The sequence below is a fragment of the Balaenoptera physalus genome (genome assembly GCF_965194825.1).
Source record: "Balaenoptera physalus genome assembly, chromosome: 13".
Taxonomy (NCBI): Eukaryota; Metazoa; Chordata; class Mammalia; order Artiodactyla; family Balaenopteridae; genus Balaenoptera; species Balaenoptera physalus.
Window position 1 is genome coordinate 46833362 of NC_138892.1, and position 16867 is coordinate 46850228.

Below are 16867 nucleotides of genomic sequence, written 5' to 3' on the forward strand. Positions count from 1 at the left end.
CTGTATAGGTATTTTTCAAAGATGACATACAAATGGCCAACTGGTAGATGAAAAGGTGCTCAACATCACTAATTATGAGGAACATGCAGATCAAAACTACAATGAGATATCACCTCACACCTGTTAGAATGGCTATCATCAAGAAGACTAGAGATAACACACATTGGCGAGGATGTGGAGAAAAGGGAACCCTTGTGCACTATTGGTGGGAATGTAGATTAGCGCAGCCACTATGGAAAACATTATGGAGGGTCCTCCAAAAACTAAAAATAGAACTACCATATGATCCAGCCATTCCACTGCTGGGTACGTATCCAAAGGAAATACTATTCTTTGAACTTGCCAAGGTCCCACGCTAAGCCTCAGAGACTTTGCATTTGCTGTCCTCTCTGCCAGGAATGCGCCTTCTCCAAATCTCAGAGTGGATCTTTCACCCTCTTCATTCCAGTCTCAGCTCAAGTGTCTTCTCAGGGAGGCCTTGCCTTGTAGACCACACTATCTGCTTTACTATTTCCACTAGAACACTTATGACAGAGTCTGAGACTGCACAGCTGTATTCACTCACTCATTTAGTATCTGTCTCAGCCCCTAGGATGTAAGTTCCACGTGGGCTGGAGGTTTGTCAAGCTTATGACTGCACCCCCAGCCATATATACTTCAGGTGCTTGATAAATGCTTGTTGGTGAATGAGTGATTGAATTTAGGGTAAAATAGAAAATGTCATACATTAGCTCTTTTACCATAAGGAGGAAATACTAATTTTTCAAGTAAGAAGCACATAGAATCTGTTTCTGGCTTTAACATATGCCAAGATCAGGTGAGAAATTGTAAATTACTTATAATAGACACTAGATGGTGAGTTGTATTGGAACAAAGGTCCGACTGGGAAAAAAAATAACTCTTAAGATCTGAATCAGAAGAAGATCCTGGATATGCTTCCTCTGCAGGCAATCAACATCAGCATCATCCCCCCAGGAACACATGCTTTTTGACCAGTGAAACCGTGCCTGCCTCTCTTCTGACGATACCTACAGGCAGCAAGGAAGAAGCAGGTGGTGACTGCAAATGAGAACGAGCATGAGAAAGGGTGTAAAGATTATGGGGCCATATTGGCTCTAAGTCTCTTCCCAGCCTCATTTTAGTTAATCACCCAAGAGCATATGGCACTGATCACTCACTACTTCTTGAAAATATTCCTCCCTCTTGCCTTCTATGAAGATAGTTTCCTGATGTTTGTCTACTGCCCTGTTATCTTAACCAGCTCCTCTTCCTTCGTCTACCCCTTAAAAATTGGTGTTCACTAGAATTCTGCCCTCTGTCCTCTTCTCATTCAAATCCTGCCTAATAGCTTCCCCTGTCATCTTCATGCTGATGATAATTCCTTAACATATGCCTCTAGCATCAACATTTCTTTCGGTTCCCAGGCTCGAATTTCCAACTGTTACTTGATATCTTTGCATAGATTTTCCTTTTGGTACCTCAAGATTATGATGTGTCAAACCAAATATGTTATAGCGTTTCTTCTACTTTTCTCATTTTATTGGGCTGGCCAAAAAGTTCGTTCAGTTTTCCTATAACATGTTATGGATATTTTCTAGTCAACTCAGGAGCTATCTACTTCTTATCCCACATCTCACTTGCTGTCTTTTGTTTTTCTCCTCATCTTTTTCTCCATCACTCTGAAGCTTAGACTTTCATCATTTCCTATGTTGACTAATATAGTAACCAACATGGCTTCTGATATCATCATTTCCCTTTCCTGCAAACTCCTTGCTTTTTTTTTTTTTTTTTCTCCAGAAGAGATTTCCAATTTCTTTATGAAGGTGTAGAAATTCTCCTGAAATCTGGTCCCAAATATCTTTCTAGCTTCACGTGCTCATAGTCTCAACATACCCAGCCACACTAGATCGTTTGTGCCCCTTGGGTGTCCCCGGGTCTGTCTCCTCTGTGCCTTTAAGCACACCCTGGTCTCAGTTTATGTGCCTTTCCTTGATTCTTTACATGTAAAAAAATCCCATTCACTCTTTGAGATGCTGTTTAAACGTCTACTATGAAGCCTCCCTTTGCACTTTGAGAGCTCATGTCTCTCCATTTATTTAATTCTACCTTGTGTTAGGATGGCTTTCTCCCTCACTAGACTGCAGTCCCCATTCAGATCAGCTGTCTGACCTGTCTTTCTGATTCCCTTCTTAGCATCTTCTAGTATAGTGTCTTGACTATAGTAGACATTCAATAAATATTCCTTAAAATGACCTCTGTTGTATGTCTTGGGCTCATAGTAAAGTGCCCATTCTAAGTGATGGCTGATAAACTATTGAAGATTCATTGTCTCTTATTTGTAGGATGCCATTCATAAGCTCTTCATGTTTGGCAAAGTGGTTAAGACGTGGGCTATAGAATGAAGCAGATGTGGGGTTGAGTCCTGGCTTTGCCATATACTAGTTCTGAAGCCTTGGGCGAATTACTAACCTCTTGTAAGCTTCAATTTATTTACATACAAATGGGGCATAATAATATTAGATAAGAATATCTAATGTAGGGTGATTGTTAGGACTGATGAAATACTAATATAAAGTACTTAGCACAGTGTCTAGCACATAGTAGGTTTTCAATAAAAACGACTTATTATTTCAAGCTTCTAAATAGTTATGTCCAGTCCAAAGATATCTTCATATCAAATGTTAGCTGGAGAGCACACTTCCCGTGTAACTCCTTTATGTCTTCGGAAATAGAATAGATGTGTCTCATGATGCAACATCTTTGATGGTATAATTTCTTGATATGCTTCTTGTCATTCTTGTCTTTTGTCTATGCTCTTTTGAAAAAGCAAGACAAATAAGTATAAACATTATTCGTGGCATAAACAATGCTCATCAATGATATGAAAACAAAACAATTGTAACCTGATGTGGATTACAAAGATAGCACACTGGAGTCACCAAGATTGTCCTTTTTACTTTCCTTTTGAACAGCCATTTAAAGCTAAATTAATTTAGATTGCTGAAATATAATCTTGGCTACAGTTTCTGGCATCTTAAAGCCAAAAGTAAAATTGCAGTTTAATTGGCTTCCCTGACTTTGGCAATAAATAGTATAATAGATTTTACTTAGGAAATTTTGACATTTCCAAAAGAATCATGATTTTTTTTTAACAGTCTCTGAAAGACTTTATTTAAACCTAGGAAGAAAGAGAGGGAGAGAAAGAGGGAGTGAGAGAGAGAGAAGGAATCATGAGAGAAGTATATATTCTGGCTCTGGACAAGTATAATTTTTGGACAAGAAATTGGGCTGAGGTGGTGTTTGTAAGGCAGTTTAAGCTTCATGAAAGAAAACTGGCATTACAAACACAGGGTTATTATCTGCATATGTGTTTATGTGGCATCTATCTATATGCTGTAAAAGAATTTAGAAAGAGATATTAAATTGATGTTATTGAACATGAAGGTTATCAGGTTAGCACTCCAAGGAACACTGTATCCTGGAGTCTCTAAGGAATCCCCAGAGTTGTCTAGCCAAGTCCTCTCCTCTGCCCAGAAATATACTTAAGGTCTACAAGGAAATGGCTTCTCTGGGTTCATCTAAAGGTTTTCCACAGGTAAAATCTGTTGGTTGATCTCAATGTGTAATAATCTTTCCTGGGAAAAATGCTTCCATTTCCTGAAAATCTAGTCATCATTGGTGTGAGGCTACTATTTTTGTGCCTCTCTTATCTGAACACAACTGTCTTATTTGCATGTGCACTTAAAAATTGCTATTAAAAGACTTTAAAATAAAGAATGTTACAAGAGACAAGGAAGGACACTACATAATGATCAAGGGATCAATCCAAGAAGAAGATATAACAATTATAAATATATATGCACCCAACATAGGAGCACCTCAATACATAAGGCAACTGCTAACAGCTATAAAAGAGGAAATTGACAGTAACACAATCATAGTGGGGGACTTTAACACCTCACTTACACCAATGGACAGATCATCCAAAATGAAAATAAATAAGGAAACAGAAGCTTTAAATGACACAATAGACCAGATAGATTTAATTGATATATATAGGACATTCCATCCAAAAACAGCAGATTACACGTTCTTCTCAAGTGCACACGGAACATTCTCCAGGATAGATCACATCTTGGGTCACAAATCAAGCCTCAGTAAATTTAAGAAAATTGAAATCATACCAAGCATCTTTTCTGACCACAACGCTATGAGATTAGAAATGAATTACAGGGAAAAAAACGTAAAAAAGACAAACACATGGAGGCTAAACAATACGTTACTAAATAACCAAGAGATCACTGAAGAAATCAAAGAGGAAATAAAAAAATACCTAGAGAGAAATGACAATGAAAACACGACAACCCAAAACCTATGGGATGCAGCGAAAGCAGTTCTAAGAGGGAAGTTTATAGCTATACAAGCCTACCTCAAGAAACAAGAAAAATCTCAAGTAAACAATCTAACCTTACACCTAAAGAAACTAGAGAAAGAAGAACAAACAAAACCCAAAGTTAGCAGAAGGAAAGAAATCATAAAGATCAGAGCAGAAATAAATGAAATAGAAACAAAGAAAACAATAGCAAAGATCAATAAAACTAAAAGTTGGTTCTTTGAGAAGATAAACAAAATTGATAAGCCATTAGCCAGACTCATCAAGAAAAAGAGGGAGAGGACTCAAATCAATAAAATCAGAAATGAAAAAGGAGAAGTTACAACAGACACCGCAGAAATACAAAGCATCCTAAGAGACTACTACAAGCAACTTTATGCCAATAAAATGGACAACCTGGAAGAAATGGACAAATTTTTAGAAAGGTATAACCTTCCAAGACTGAACCAGGAAGAAACAGAAAGTATGAACAGACCAATCACAAGTAATGAAATTGAAACTGCGATTAAAAATCTTCCAACAAAAGTCCAGGACCAGATGGCTTCACAGGTGAATTATCAAACATTTAGAGAAGAGATAACACCTATCCTTCTCAAACTCTTCCAAAAAATTGCAGAGGAAGGAACACTCCCAAACTCGTTCTATGAGGCCACCATCACCCTGATACCACAACCAGACAAAGATACTACAAAAAAAGAAAATTACAGACCAATATCACTGATGAATATAGATGCAAAAATCCTCAACAAAATACTAGCAAACAGAATCCAACAACACATTAAAAGGATCATACACCACGATCAAGTGGGATTTATCCCAGGGATGCAAGGATTCTTCAATATACGCAAATCAAGCAATGTGATACACCATATTAACAAATTGAAGAATAAAAACCATATGATCATCTCAATAGATGCAGAAAAAGCTTTTGACAAAATTCAACACCCATTTCTGATAAAAACTCTCCAGAAAGTGGGCATAGAGGGAACCTACCTCAACATAATAAAGGCCATATATGACAAACCCACAGCAAACATCATTCTCAATGGTGAAAAACTGAAAGCATTTCCTCTAAGATCAGGAACGAGACAAGGATGTCCACTCTCACCTCTATTATTCAACATAGTTCTGGAAGTCCTAGCCATGGCAATCAGAGAAGAAAAAGAAATAAAAGGAATACAAATTGGAAAAGAAGAAGTAAAACTGTCACTGTTTGCGGATGACATGATACTATACATAGAGAATCCTAAAACTGCCACCAGAAAACTGCTAGAGCTAATTAATGAATATGGTAACGTTGCAGGATACAAAATTAATGCACAGAAATCTCTTGCATTCCTATACACTAATGATGAAAAATCTGAAAGAGAAATTATGGAAACACTCCCATTTACCATTGCAACAAAAAGAATAAAATACCTAGGAATAAACCTACCTAGGGAGACAAAAGACCTGTATGCAGAAAACTATAAGGCACTGATGAAAGAAATTAAAGATGATACCAACAGATGGAGAGATATACCATGTTCTTGGATTGGAAGAATCAACATTGTGAAAATGAGTATACTACCCAAAGCAATCTACAGATTCAATGCAATCCCTATCAAATTACCAATGGCATTTTTTACGGAGCTAGAACAAATCATCTTAAAATTTGTATGGAGACACAAAAGACCCCGAATAGCCAAAGCAGTCTTGAGGCAAAAAAATGGAGCTGGAGGAATCAGACTCCCTGACTTCAGACTATACTACAAAGCTTCAGTAATCAAGACAATATGGTACTGACACCAAAACAGAAACATAGATCAATGGAACAAGATAGAAAGCCCAGAGATAAACCCACGCACCTATGGTCAACTAATCTATGACAAAGGAGGCAAAGATATACAATGGAGAAAAGACAGTCTCTTCAATAAGTGGTGCTGGGAAAACTGGACAGCTACATGTAGAAGAATGAAATTAGAATACTCCCTAACACCATACACAAAAATAAACTCAAAATGGATTAGAGACCTAAATATAAGACTGGACACTATAAAACTCTTAGAGGAAAACATAGGAAGAACACTCTTTGACATAAATCACAGCAAGATCTTTTTTGATCCACCTCCTAGAGTAATGGAAATAAAAACAAAAATAAACAAATGGGACCTAATGAAACTTCAAAGCTTTTGCACAGCAAAGGAAACCATAAACAAGACGAAAAGACAACCCTCAGAATGGGAGAAAATATTTGCAAACGAATCAATGGACAAAGGATTGATCTCCAAAATATATAAACAGCTCATTCAGCTCAATATTAAAGAAACAAACACCCCAATCCAAAAATGGGCAGAAGACCTAAATAGACATTTCTCCAAAGAAGACATACAGACGGCCACGAAGCACATGAAAAGATGCTCAACATCACTAATTATTAGAGAAATGCAAATCAAAACTACAATGAGGTATCACCTCACTCCTGTTAGAATGGGGATCATCAGAAAATCTACAAACAACAAATGCTGGAGAGGGTGTGGAGAAAAGGGAACCCTCTTGCACTGTTGGTGGGAATGTAAATTGATACAGCCACTCTGGAGAACAATATGGAGGTTCCTTAAAAAACTAAAAATAGAATTACCATATGACCCAGCAATCCCACTACTGGGCATATACCCAGAGAAAACCGTAATTCAAAAAGACACATGCACCCCAATATTCATTGCAGCACTATTTACAATATCCAGGTCCTGGAAGCAACCTAAATGCCCATCAACAGACGAATGGATAAAGAAGAGGTGGTACATATATACAATGGAATATTACTCAGCCATAAAAAGGAACGAAATTGAGTCATTTGTTGAGACGTGGATGGATCTAGAGACTGTCATACAGAGTGAAGTAAGTCAGAAAGAGAAAAACAAATATCGTATATTAATGCATGTATGTGGAACCTAGAAAAATGGTACAGATGAGCCAGTTTGCAGGGCAGAAGTTGAGACACAGATGTAGAGAATGGACATATGGACACCAAGGGGGGAAAACTGCGGTGAGGTGGGGATGGTGGTGTGCTGAATTGGGCGATTGGGATTGACATGTATACACTGATGTGTATAAAATTGATGCCTCATAAGAACCTGCAGTATAAAAAAACAAACAAACAAAACAACTAATACTAAACTTTCATTGGGTTATTTGTATGGAAATATGTTATTATAAATGTTTCAGACATTACATGAAATTTCTAAAAATCTAAAAAAAAAAAAAAATCATGATCTTCAACTTCAAGTCATTGCAATTTAACAAATGTTGCAGTGCTTACTACATGCAAGGCACTGTGCTAGCTGGTTAACTTCCCTCCTCCCCCACTCTCAGTGTTGTCAGACATTTGTCAGACATGGTCCTTTTAAAAATCCATGGTTGCTTTTCACTTGCCTCTCAGAGAGTATTAAAGATATGAATCGTGGAAAAAAAAAAAAAGAAGACACTGATTTTCTGAGACAAACCTCTTGTACAAAATAAATTGAGAGATAATAAATCTCTATATAAAATGATTGTACACACACACACTTATATGCCCACAAACACATATTTACCTTTCATTTTAAACAAATCACTAGGAAAATAAGGGTTGAAGGAAAAGTTCCTTGCTCCTTTATAAGGTAGGCAAATCAACATAGGGTAAAAATAATACCCCAAGTCACCTAATCTATTTTGGAATAGTAAAACCAAAAGAGATGAAGAATCAGTTTTATCTTGGGGAAGTTGTTTCTGATTTTAAAATGTAAGCACAATACACATGATGATAAAATGGACTTCTCAACTCAGAATAAATGAACTTTTATGAGTGTACATAACTCTAAAGTAATGATAATGAAGTAATTCAAATAAAGGGAAGGTTGGTGTGTGAGATGTCTCCAAAATTTTTCATAATATTTGGTTTTCCCTTTACTTAGGACTTCTTTTAAACAAGGCGAAAACTTAAGGTTTTCTGGCCTGTTTTGGACAAGTTGTTATGAATTTTAGCATCTCATCTTTAAATCTCTATTCTTGAACTCCAAATGTTTCCCTCGATTACAGTGTACAGTAATAAACAACTGCTACTCTCTGCTTGTTCCCACGCACTTGTACAAGTAAGTCTGTAGTATTTCAGGACCTCTGATTTGGTTTTCAAGAGGCTTTTTCTTGTCACTGGCTCTCCTCCATTTCTGCTGACCCAGGCTTCCAAGAGTGTGAGGGATAATGGGATACACTCTCCGAAGAGTTTGATGCCTCTCTTTTTATTTGTTTTGCTCATCACTGTATTAAAAACATAAAATTCTAACTGAGTAAATTTGAAGATCGAATTGGCTTTATTCAATGATTTATGAATCGGGCAGCATCCCACTGAGCAAGTAGAAAGGAGCTCTGCGGAGCTGTAAAAAATGCAAGAACTTTACAGGCAGGAGGGGGCAGAAAAGGGAAGTTTCTAGCTAAGAGTGGATTGTTTCAGGCAGGGTCACCTTTCTTTTGGGGGAAGGTGGGGGGTCACCCCTCTAGTGCTGACCAGGTAATTCCAGATCTATTGGTGAAAGGTCCCATTCCTGAGAGAGGCTGAAACTGCAATTAGGTTAGCTATTAAGTCTTGGTTTGCTGACGTGGAACTTAGCACAAGTGACTCCATTTGGGGTTTGTTGTTTCTTTACTAACAACTGTATCTCATTCCTAGCTCTTAACCCCAGTACCTAGATACTTGCTGGTGAATGGATGACCAGACCAGTGAATTCAGAATTTCAGAGAAGTTCTTTATAATGAGAGACAGGCAGAGAAATGGCAGTTCTACCACCCAGTAAGTTTTGAACTCTTGCAGGTCTGATGCCCAAATCAAGCGTGGGAACGTGAACAGTGAGACTGAGTGAAAACACAGCAGTTCTTTGTGTTTCTGTTAGAGAAACACTGGTGGGAGACAGAGGACAAACGAAGGAGACACAGGACTGGAGTGACCTCAGCTGGGGGCGGGGTTTCACAGTGTTGGGTGCTGCAGAGAGGTAGTCAGCAGGAGCAGGGGCTGTGTACATCATCAGAGGCATTTTTTATTTTATTTTATTGTTTTTATTGACGTATAGTTGATTTACAATCTTGTGCCAATCTGCTGTATGGCAAAGTGACTCAGTTATACACATATAGACATTCTTTTTTTATATTCTTTTCCATTACAGTTTATCACAGGATATTGACTCTAGTTCCCTGTGCTGTAGAGTAGGACCTTGTTGTTTATCCCTCCTATATATAATAGTTTACATCTGCTAATGCCACACTCCCAGCCCTTCCCTCTCCCACCCCCCTCCTCCTTGGCAACCACAAGTCTGTTCTCTATGTCTGTGAGTCTGTTGCTGTTTCATAGATAGGTTCATTTGTGCCATACTTTAGATTCCACATGTAAGTGGTATCACATGGTATTTGTCTTTCTCTTTCTGACTTACTTCACTTAATAATCTCTAGTTGCATCCATGTTGCTGCAGTCATCAAAGGCATTTTAGAAGAGGCTCTGCTTGCCATAGCTTCTGGCAGCGTTGCTTCCTACAGTGGAAAGAAGAATGTTGTTGATGGGAATTCCCAAAGTTAGGCTAAAGTGGGGGTGAAGTAACTTTTCTAGGTGAAGAGGTGATTTTTTTTTTTTTTGATTTGTATGTGTGTGTTTTATTATTATTAGTCTCTTAAATCAAATAGAAGACAAAAAGTGGAGCTACAAACCAAAGTTACAACAGTACTAGCCTTTCTCGTCGCCCGTCTGTCTACTTTTACCAGAGGTCTTTATTTCTTCATAAGGCTTTGAGCTACTGTCCAGGGTCCTTAACTGCAACCTGAAGAAGTCCCTGTGGCAGGCGGGTCTGGTGGTTAAGAACTCTCTCAACTCTTGATTAACTGGGAATGTCTTGATTTCTCCCTCATTTTCGAAGGAAAGTTTTGCTAGATATAGGATTCTTGGTTGACGGTTTCTTTCCTTCAACACTTCAAGTACATTGAGTCATGCCATCTGGCCTCCGAGGCTCCTGATGAGAAATCTGCTCAATGACCTTCCTGGCAAACCTTCTCTCAGCTTCATAGACTTTCATAATGTACCATATCATGTCTTATGCAACAGAACATTTTGTATAGTATCGTGAAGTCAGTTAAGTTGTAACGTTATTTTGAGACCAGAATTTAAGGAAAAGGAATTGAACATTTCAAGTGTAGACATTATGAGGTCTCTAAAATTATTACACATTTTCAAACTAGAAATAAAAAGGCCACTGAAGTATCCTGCAGATTTTTATTTATAACAAAGTGAATACCAATATCTAATAACACACGTAAAGAAAAATTTCTTTGTGATCCTTTTTCCTAAGTGTAAAGGGGCCTTGAACTCAAAAAGTGAGAAAACCACTGTGGTGTATCCCCAGCGGTGATGGGTCCATTTCTTGCTCTGACCTCAGAGTGCACCATTGTGATGTACTTCACAAAGCCCTATGAAAGAGAAAGGTGGGCCCAGGTTTTTGGTCCTTAGAGCCCAGGAAGCTGCTTTTGGTGACCTGACGGCCTTGGACCTACAGTTAGCTTGTTTTTTCCTTGTTTCTGCCATTTGGTTGATTTTTTCTTCTCTTTTCTCTATTCTTTTTTATTTGTCTCATTTTTCTTTCTACGGTTAGCATAGTCAGTATTGTTGGTATAGTTAGGACAGTTGGTATAGTTAATAGTTTATTAGCGTAGTTAGTGTAGTTAGTACTAGTTAGCACTGTTGGTATAGTTAGCGTAGTTAGCGTTGTTAGTAGAGACAGCATACTTAGCCCTGTTAGTACAGTTAGCATTGTTAGTTAGCGTAGTTAGTGTTGCTAGGTAGTGCTGTCAGTCAGTGTAGTTAGCAGATCACCATGATGCAGGGCCTCACAGCCAACTCTGCTGACAAGGAGGCTCATATTGATGACTTCGAGATCCTCCACACCATTGGTGAAGGCACCTTCGGTAAAGTGAAGTTGGCCCGGCACATTCTGACCGGGACACAGGTGGCTGTGAAGGTCATAAAGAAAAGGTGTCAGAGCTTCTCAAGTGTCCAGGCACTTTTCCGGGAAGTGTGCAGTCTGAAGGCTCTGAATCACCCCAATATTGTAAAACTGCTGGGGGTGATTGACACAGAGGAGACATTTTTCGTGGTGATGGAGTACCTCAGTGGGGGGGACATGTACCACTATTTGAAGATCCATGGCCGTATGACAGAGGCGCAGGCCCGAGGCCCGTTCCAGCAGCTGGTCTCCGCCCTGCAGCACTGCCACCAGAGGGGTATCGTGCACTGGGACCTGAAGCCACTGAGCCTCCTCTTTGATTCCAACATGAATATCAAACTTACAGACTTTGGCCTCAGCAACAAGTGTGATGACACTGGCCAACTGGACACGATCTGCGGCACAACCCCTTATGCTGCCCCGGAACTCCTCCTGGGGCAGAGCTCCAGCGGCCCTGCGGCGGACGTGTGGAGCCTGGGAGTGGTGCTCTACGCCATGGTAACTGGGTCCCGGCCCTTTGTGGGAAACGACTTCCAGCAGCTGCGGAAGCAAATCCTACAAGGGCAATACCCCATCCCACCTGATCTGTCTTTGAAGATAAGGGATCTGTTACAAAAAATGATTGCCCTCAACCCCAGTGACAGAGGCACCTTACCTGACCTCATGAGGCATCCATGGGTCAACATGGGCCAGAAGGAGCCACTCCAGCCACCCTGTGCAGAGGACCGGGAGGTGACAATGGTGAGGACTCCGGGCTTGACTTGCGACCAGATCCAGGACACTGGGACAGGCAGTGTGAGCGCCAAGAAACCCAAGGTGGGGGTCTCCATCATAACTGTGAAGCCCTTCTGTTCCGGGGACCTCAGTGGCAGTGAACTTGAGCCTTCTCCAAGCCCTGTGGTGTCCTCCCTGCAAACCAGGTGGCTCTACCACAGAAAAAATGTGCCGCTGCAGGAAGACCAGCAGGCAGGGCAGAAGACCGGTGAGTCTGCCTGTCCCCCACCCAGCCTGGAGGCGAGGACTGCCACCCCCAGCCCAGCCCCCCAGTGTGGCACTGGGACATCCACCTCCAGCAGCAGCAGCAGGATTGGAGCCCTAGAGGGAAGCAGCTGCCCCTTGGGTGTGTCCAACACTGGAAGGTCCTCCCACACTGGGCAGCCTGAGAGTGTGTCCTCATCCACTCTCTCTGGCCAGAGCCAGAAAAAGCAAGGGGTGGCTGGGAGAATCTGGAACTTTATTTTGAAACATCTTTGTTGCAAGCTGCCCAGCATGAGGCGTCATAATAAAGTGAGCCCATGTGAACCCCATGGATGACCGAGGCAGGAAGGTCAGGCCGCCGCGCTCCCTGGGGCCCGGTGCAGGGGAAGAGGAGTGTGTTCTCTGCATGGCCTTCAGAAGCATCGTATCCAAGACCCTGGCCAGCTCAGAGGATGGTCCGGAGCAGCCCGGACGACCGAATGCGAGGCCACCGTGGCTGCAGGTCTGCCCCTCAACCCCCACCTGGGTGAAACTTGAGAGACTGGACTGTCATTCCTGGGGCACGTCTCCCCTCCCCTACTCTTCTGTCTTCCGTGTTGGTGGGGGAGGGGAATAGTTCTTGTTCCAAGAACTCCTTGGTTCTTCCAATTCTAGTTAATAAACTTGATGCTCCAGTTACAACAGAGAGGCCCATTAATAGGATCACAAGGTCCCGTGAACCAGCCTCTGCGCGGTGTGGTAAGGTCCCTGTGCAGCTGAGTTTCATGACTGTCGTGCAGCAATAAAGCAGTCTTTATTGAAAAAAAAAAAAATTGCTATTAAAGAATGACTAGACTTACTGTAGTGATCATTTCACAATATATACATATTTTGAATCATGTTGTACACCTAAAACTCATATAATGTTATATGGCAATTATATCTCAATAAAAAATAGTAATGTATGTGCATGCAAATAGTTAAAACAGGATAGAGGTGTGCACATGGGAACAGGAAATTTTCCCTTTCCTCACCCTTGTCTTACTCCTCAGAGAAAACTTTTTGATCTCAGGACGCTTTTAGACTCTTAGAAATTATTAAAGACCCCAAAGAGCGTTTGCTAATCTATCAATATTTATCACATTAGGAACTGAGAAAATTATAAAATATTTATTTATTAATTCATTTAAAAATAATAATGATAAACCCATTGCATATTAACATTAAAAAATGCCATTTAAGGAAAAAATAATGAAAAAGATTTTCCATGATAGTGAGAAGAATAGTATTGTTTGTTTTTGTACATCTCTTTAATGTCTGGATTAATACAAGGCAAGAGGATTCTCATCTCTGCTTCTGTGTTCAATCTGTTGTAATATTATTCATCATGTAGCCTCTAGAGAACTCCACTGTACAACAATGTCAAAGTAAGACTGAAAAAGGAAAATAATATTTTGGTATTATCAGGAAAACAGTTTTGACCCGTGGAGCCCCTGAAAAGGGTCTGTGGACTCACTTGGTCCTGGGCTATATTTGGAGAATCGCTTTCTCCAACAAAACTATTTTGGACCATTTCTGGATTTGTCTTTTCTGATTATTAAGTATTAATGTTAAATATTATGCTTACACCTCTAGTTGTTTACTTTTTAGTTAAATTTGTATCTGATCGCTCCCCCTCCTTAAATTGTCTCCTGATAATTGTTAGACACTTCTCCTTCCTTCCAATTATATAAGATGAACACTTTGGTCCCCCTCTCCATTTCTTCTTTTCCTTTCTCTTTTCAAAATCTGCCAACTGTACTAGGACTTTACATGTACCAGTACTTTACATGGTCAAGTTTTATAGCTTGAATTCTTTGCCATTATTATAAACAGAGCTTTCATGTCATTTCTGTAAATTGAATTTGAAATGGAAACTAATAAGAAGCATTTAAAATATGATGATTATGTAAATATTTGTATGTGTAAAAATCCATGGAAAAAGAAACAGAATCAGAAGAGAGTGGCATTTATGTAGTGGGTGAGAAGCACCATCTCTTTTTTAAAAAAATATTTATTTCTGTATTTGCAATGTTTATGAATGCTTGTAATGTTTATATTCATGTATTACTTGAGTAATTTAAAAATACAAATACATTTTATAAATGGTTAAGAAAAAAATAAAGAAAAAGAAACAGAATCTTACATCCCTAAATCTGTACAGTTTGGAAGAAGATGCTCTAAGCATAAAAGTCAAGCAGGTTGTCTTTCTCAGATGTCTATTGCCCCAAACAATGACTTTTTTTTTTTTTTTTTTTGGCCACCTGGCTTGTAGGATCCTAATTCCCCAACCAGGGATCAAACCTAGGTTCCCAGCAGTGAAAATGCAGAGTCCTAACCACTGGACTGCCAAGAAATTCCCAAACAATGACATTTTAATATGCTTTCTACTTGGATTGTAAATTTCTTCTACAGTTTTAAATTCTTTTTAGAGTTTCTAAATGCCTTTTGTGGTTTTTGTTTTTTTCAGAAAAAAACTTGTGCCTTAAAAAACTATATTCCTAAAATAATTCAGTTTCTTAATTATGCTGTTTGTTAGATACACCAATATGTGTCCTAGGCCTGCTGTAGAGGCATTATTCGGGGTTCTCTTGGATCTTATTTCTTCCTTTTTTTTTTGGTTCCTTTTTAATTTAACTGTAGTGTATCTTCAAGTAATTTTTTTTTCACAGAAAGGGAAATACACCTACTGATTATCTGTAGGTACAAAAATTTTTTTTTTTTAGCAATGGGTTTATAGCTACTTTATTTATTTATTTATTTATTTTGGCTGTGTTGGGTCTTCGTTTCGTGCGAGGGCTTTCTCTAGTTGCGGCAAGCGGGGGCCACTCTTCATCGTGGTGCGGGGGGTCACTCTTCATCGCGGTGCGCGGGCCTTTCACTATCGCGGCCCCTCCCGTTGCGGGGCACAGGCTCCAGACACGCAGGCTCAGTAGTTGTGGCTCACGGGCTCAGTTGCTCCGCGGCATGTGGGATCTTCCCAGACCAGGGCTCGAACCCATGTCCCCTGCATTAGCAGGCAGATTCTCAACCACTACGCCACCAGGGAAGCCCCAAAAATGTTTTTATAACCTCTTTACAGTTTGATTGAAAATTTGGCTAGGTACAGAATTCTAAGTTGAAAATAATTTCCTGTTTTATCTGTGAAGGCATTGTTTCCTTAGTTTCCAAGAGTCAGTGTGTCTGATGAGACATGTGATACTAATCTTTTTTTTTCTTCCTTGTAGGTAACTTCTTTCTTCCTGTGGATACTTTTTGGTCACTTTGTTTGTCTTGCTATGCTGAAGTTTTATAAGTATGCGCTTAGGTATGGGTGTGATTTCGTTTATCCTGCTCTGCAGCCAGTGAGACAACTTGAAGACTTCTGTTTTTGGTTCTGACAAGTTTTATTCTATTATTTCTTTTATTATTTCTTTCTCTTGATTTTATGTTTGTCTCTGGAACTCTTATTAAGTGGAAATTGGATATCCTTGATTGATTCTCTTTTTGTCATTTTTCTCTCATATTTTAAATAATTACATCTTTTTTCTTTACTTGTGCATTACCTTAACTTTTTCTTCCAGATTTCTAGTGAAAGTTTATCTTGGCTATCAGATTATTATTTTCCAAGAGCTCTTGCTTTCTTATTACTCCTTTTTTTTTTTTTATTACTCCTTTTAAAGCCTTTTCTTTATGTGTTATTAAAACCTTCCTTGATGTCATTGACAACATTAATTAAGAATTCTCTTGATTGGATCTGAATTATTTTTGTTTCCTCTTGGGTCAGTTCTATTTATTCAGCTTGATCCTTTTCCTTGGCTTTGCTGCTCTTCCCCACGTGTCTGATGACCTCGGTTTTCTATTTATATTTGTGAATGAAGAGTGAGGTTTGACTCATACAGATAAGTGCTTTGCTGTCCACCTGACTTTACTAGCCTGTGTCCTGAATGAGAGAGGTGACTGAGCTCTGTGTAACGTGAACAGCTTGTTGACTGTTGATCTCACTCCAGGCTGTATAGGCTTGGAACAGGAAAGCAAAATTCTCCACCCTAACCCCCCAAGACTTGCCAGAATAATGAGAGCTCTGCTATGTGTCTCCAGCCCCTGACTTGGAAGCCTTAATTCTTTTAAGGCAGATAGCTCAATTTCTTCACAGAATAATTTTCTGCTTCAGCTCGGGTGCATATGACCCTGCTGCACAGGAAGGAGTGGGGCAGTCGCTCAATGCAGGCATACTGCAAACAGTTCTTCAACCCATCACCCTGCTTTCTCTCCTTCTTTCTTCTTACTCTCACTCTCTGTTTATTCCTACTTCTGCTCTCTATCGGCTGTCTGGGTTAGGACGGGGCTGGAAAGAGAGCTCAACAATGAGGAATTCTTCTATTCCACTGATGTTTTCTCTTGAGGATCCCTAGGCTTGTAATGCAATGTTCCTTAGTGTATTTTTGGCCCCAGTTAAAGAAGGTGGCCATTAGCTTTCCTTTCAGCCTGGTTGAAATAG

The 16867-nt window shown here is 39.6% G+C and overlaps 1 protein-coding gene and 1 long non-coding RNA gene across 1 annotated transcript; one reads left to right on the top strand and one right to left on the bottom strand.

The window, feature by feature from the left end:
- Positions 1 to 16867, top strand: part of TSPAN8 (tetraspanin 8) — a 273586-nt gene that overhangs the window by 99179 nt on the left and 157540 nt on the right.
- LOC309641191 lies at positions 9740 to 12476 on the bottom strand. Its single transcript, XR_014252552.1, has 2 exons — positions 12047 to 12476; positions 9740 to 9931 (listed from the first exon to the last, which is right to left on the bottom strand). It is a non-coding gene; the product is annotated as an uncharacterized lncRNA (long non-coding RNA).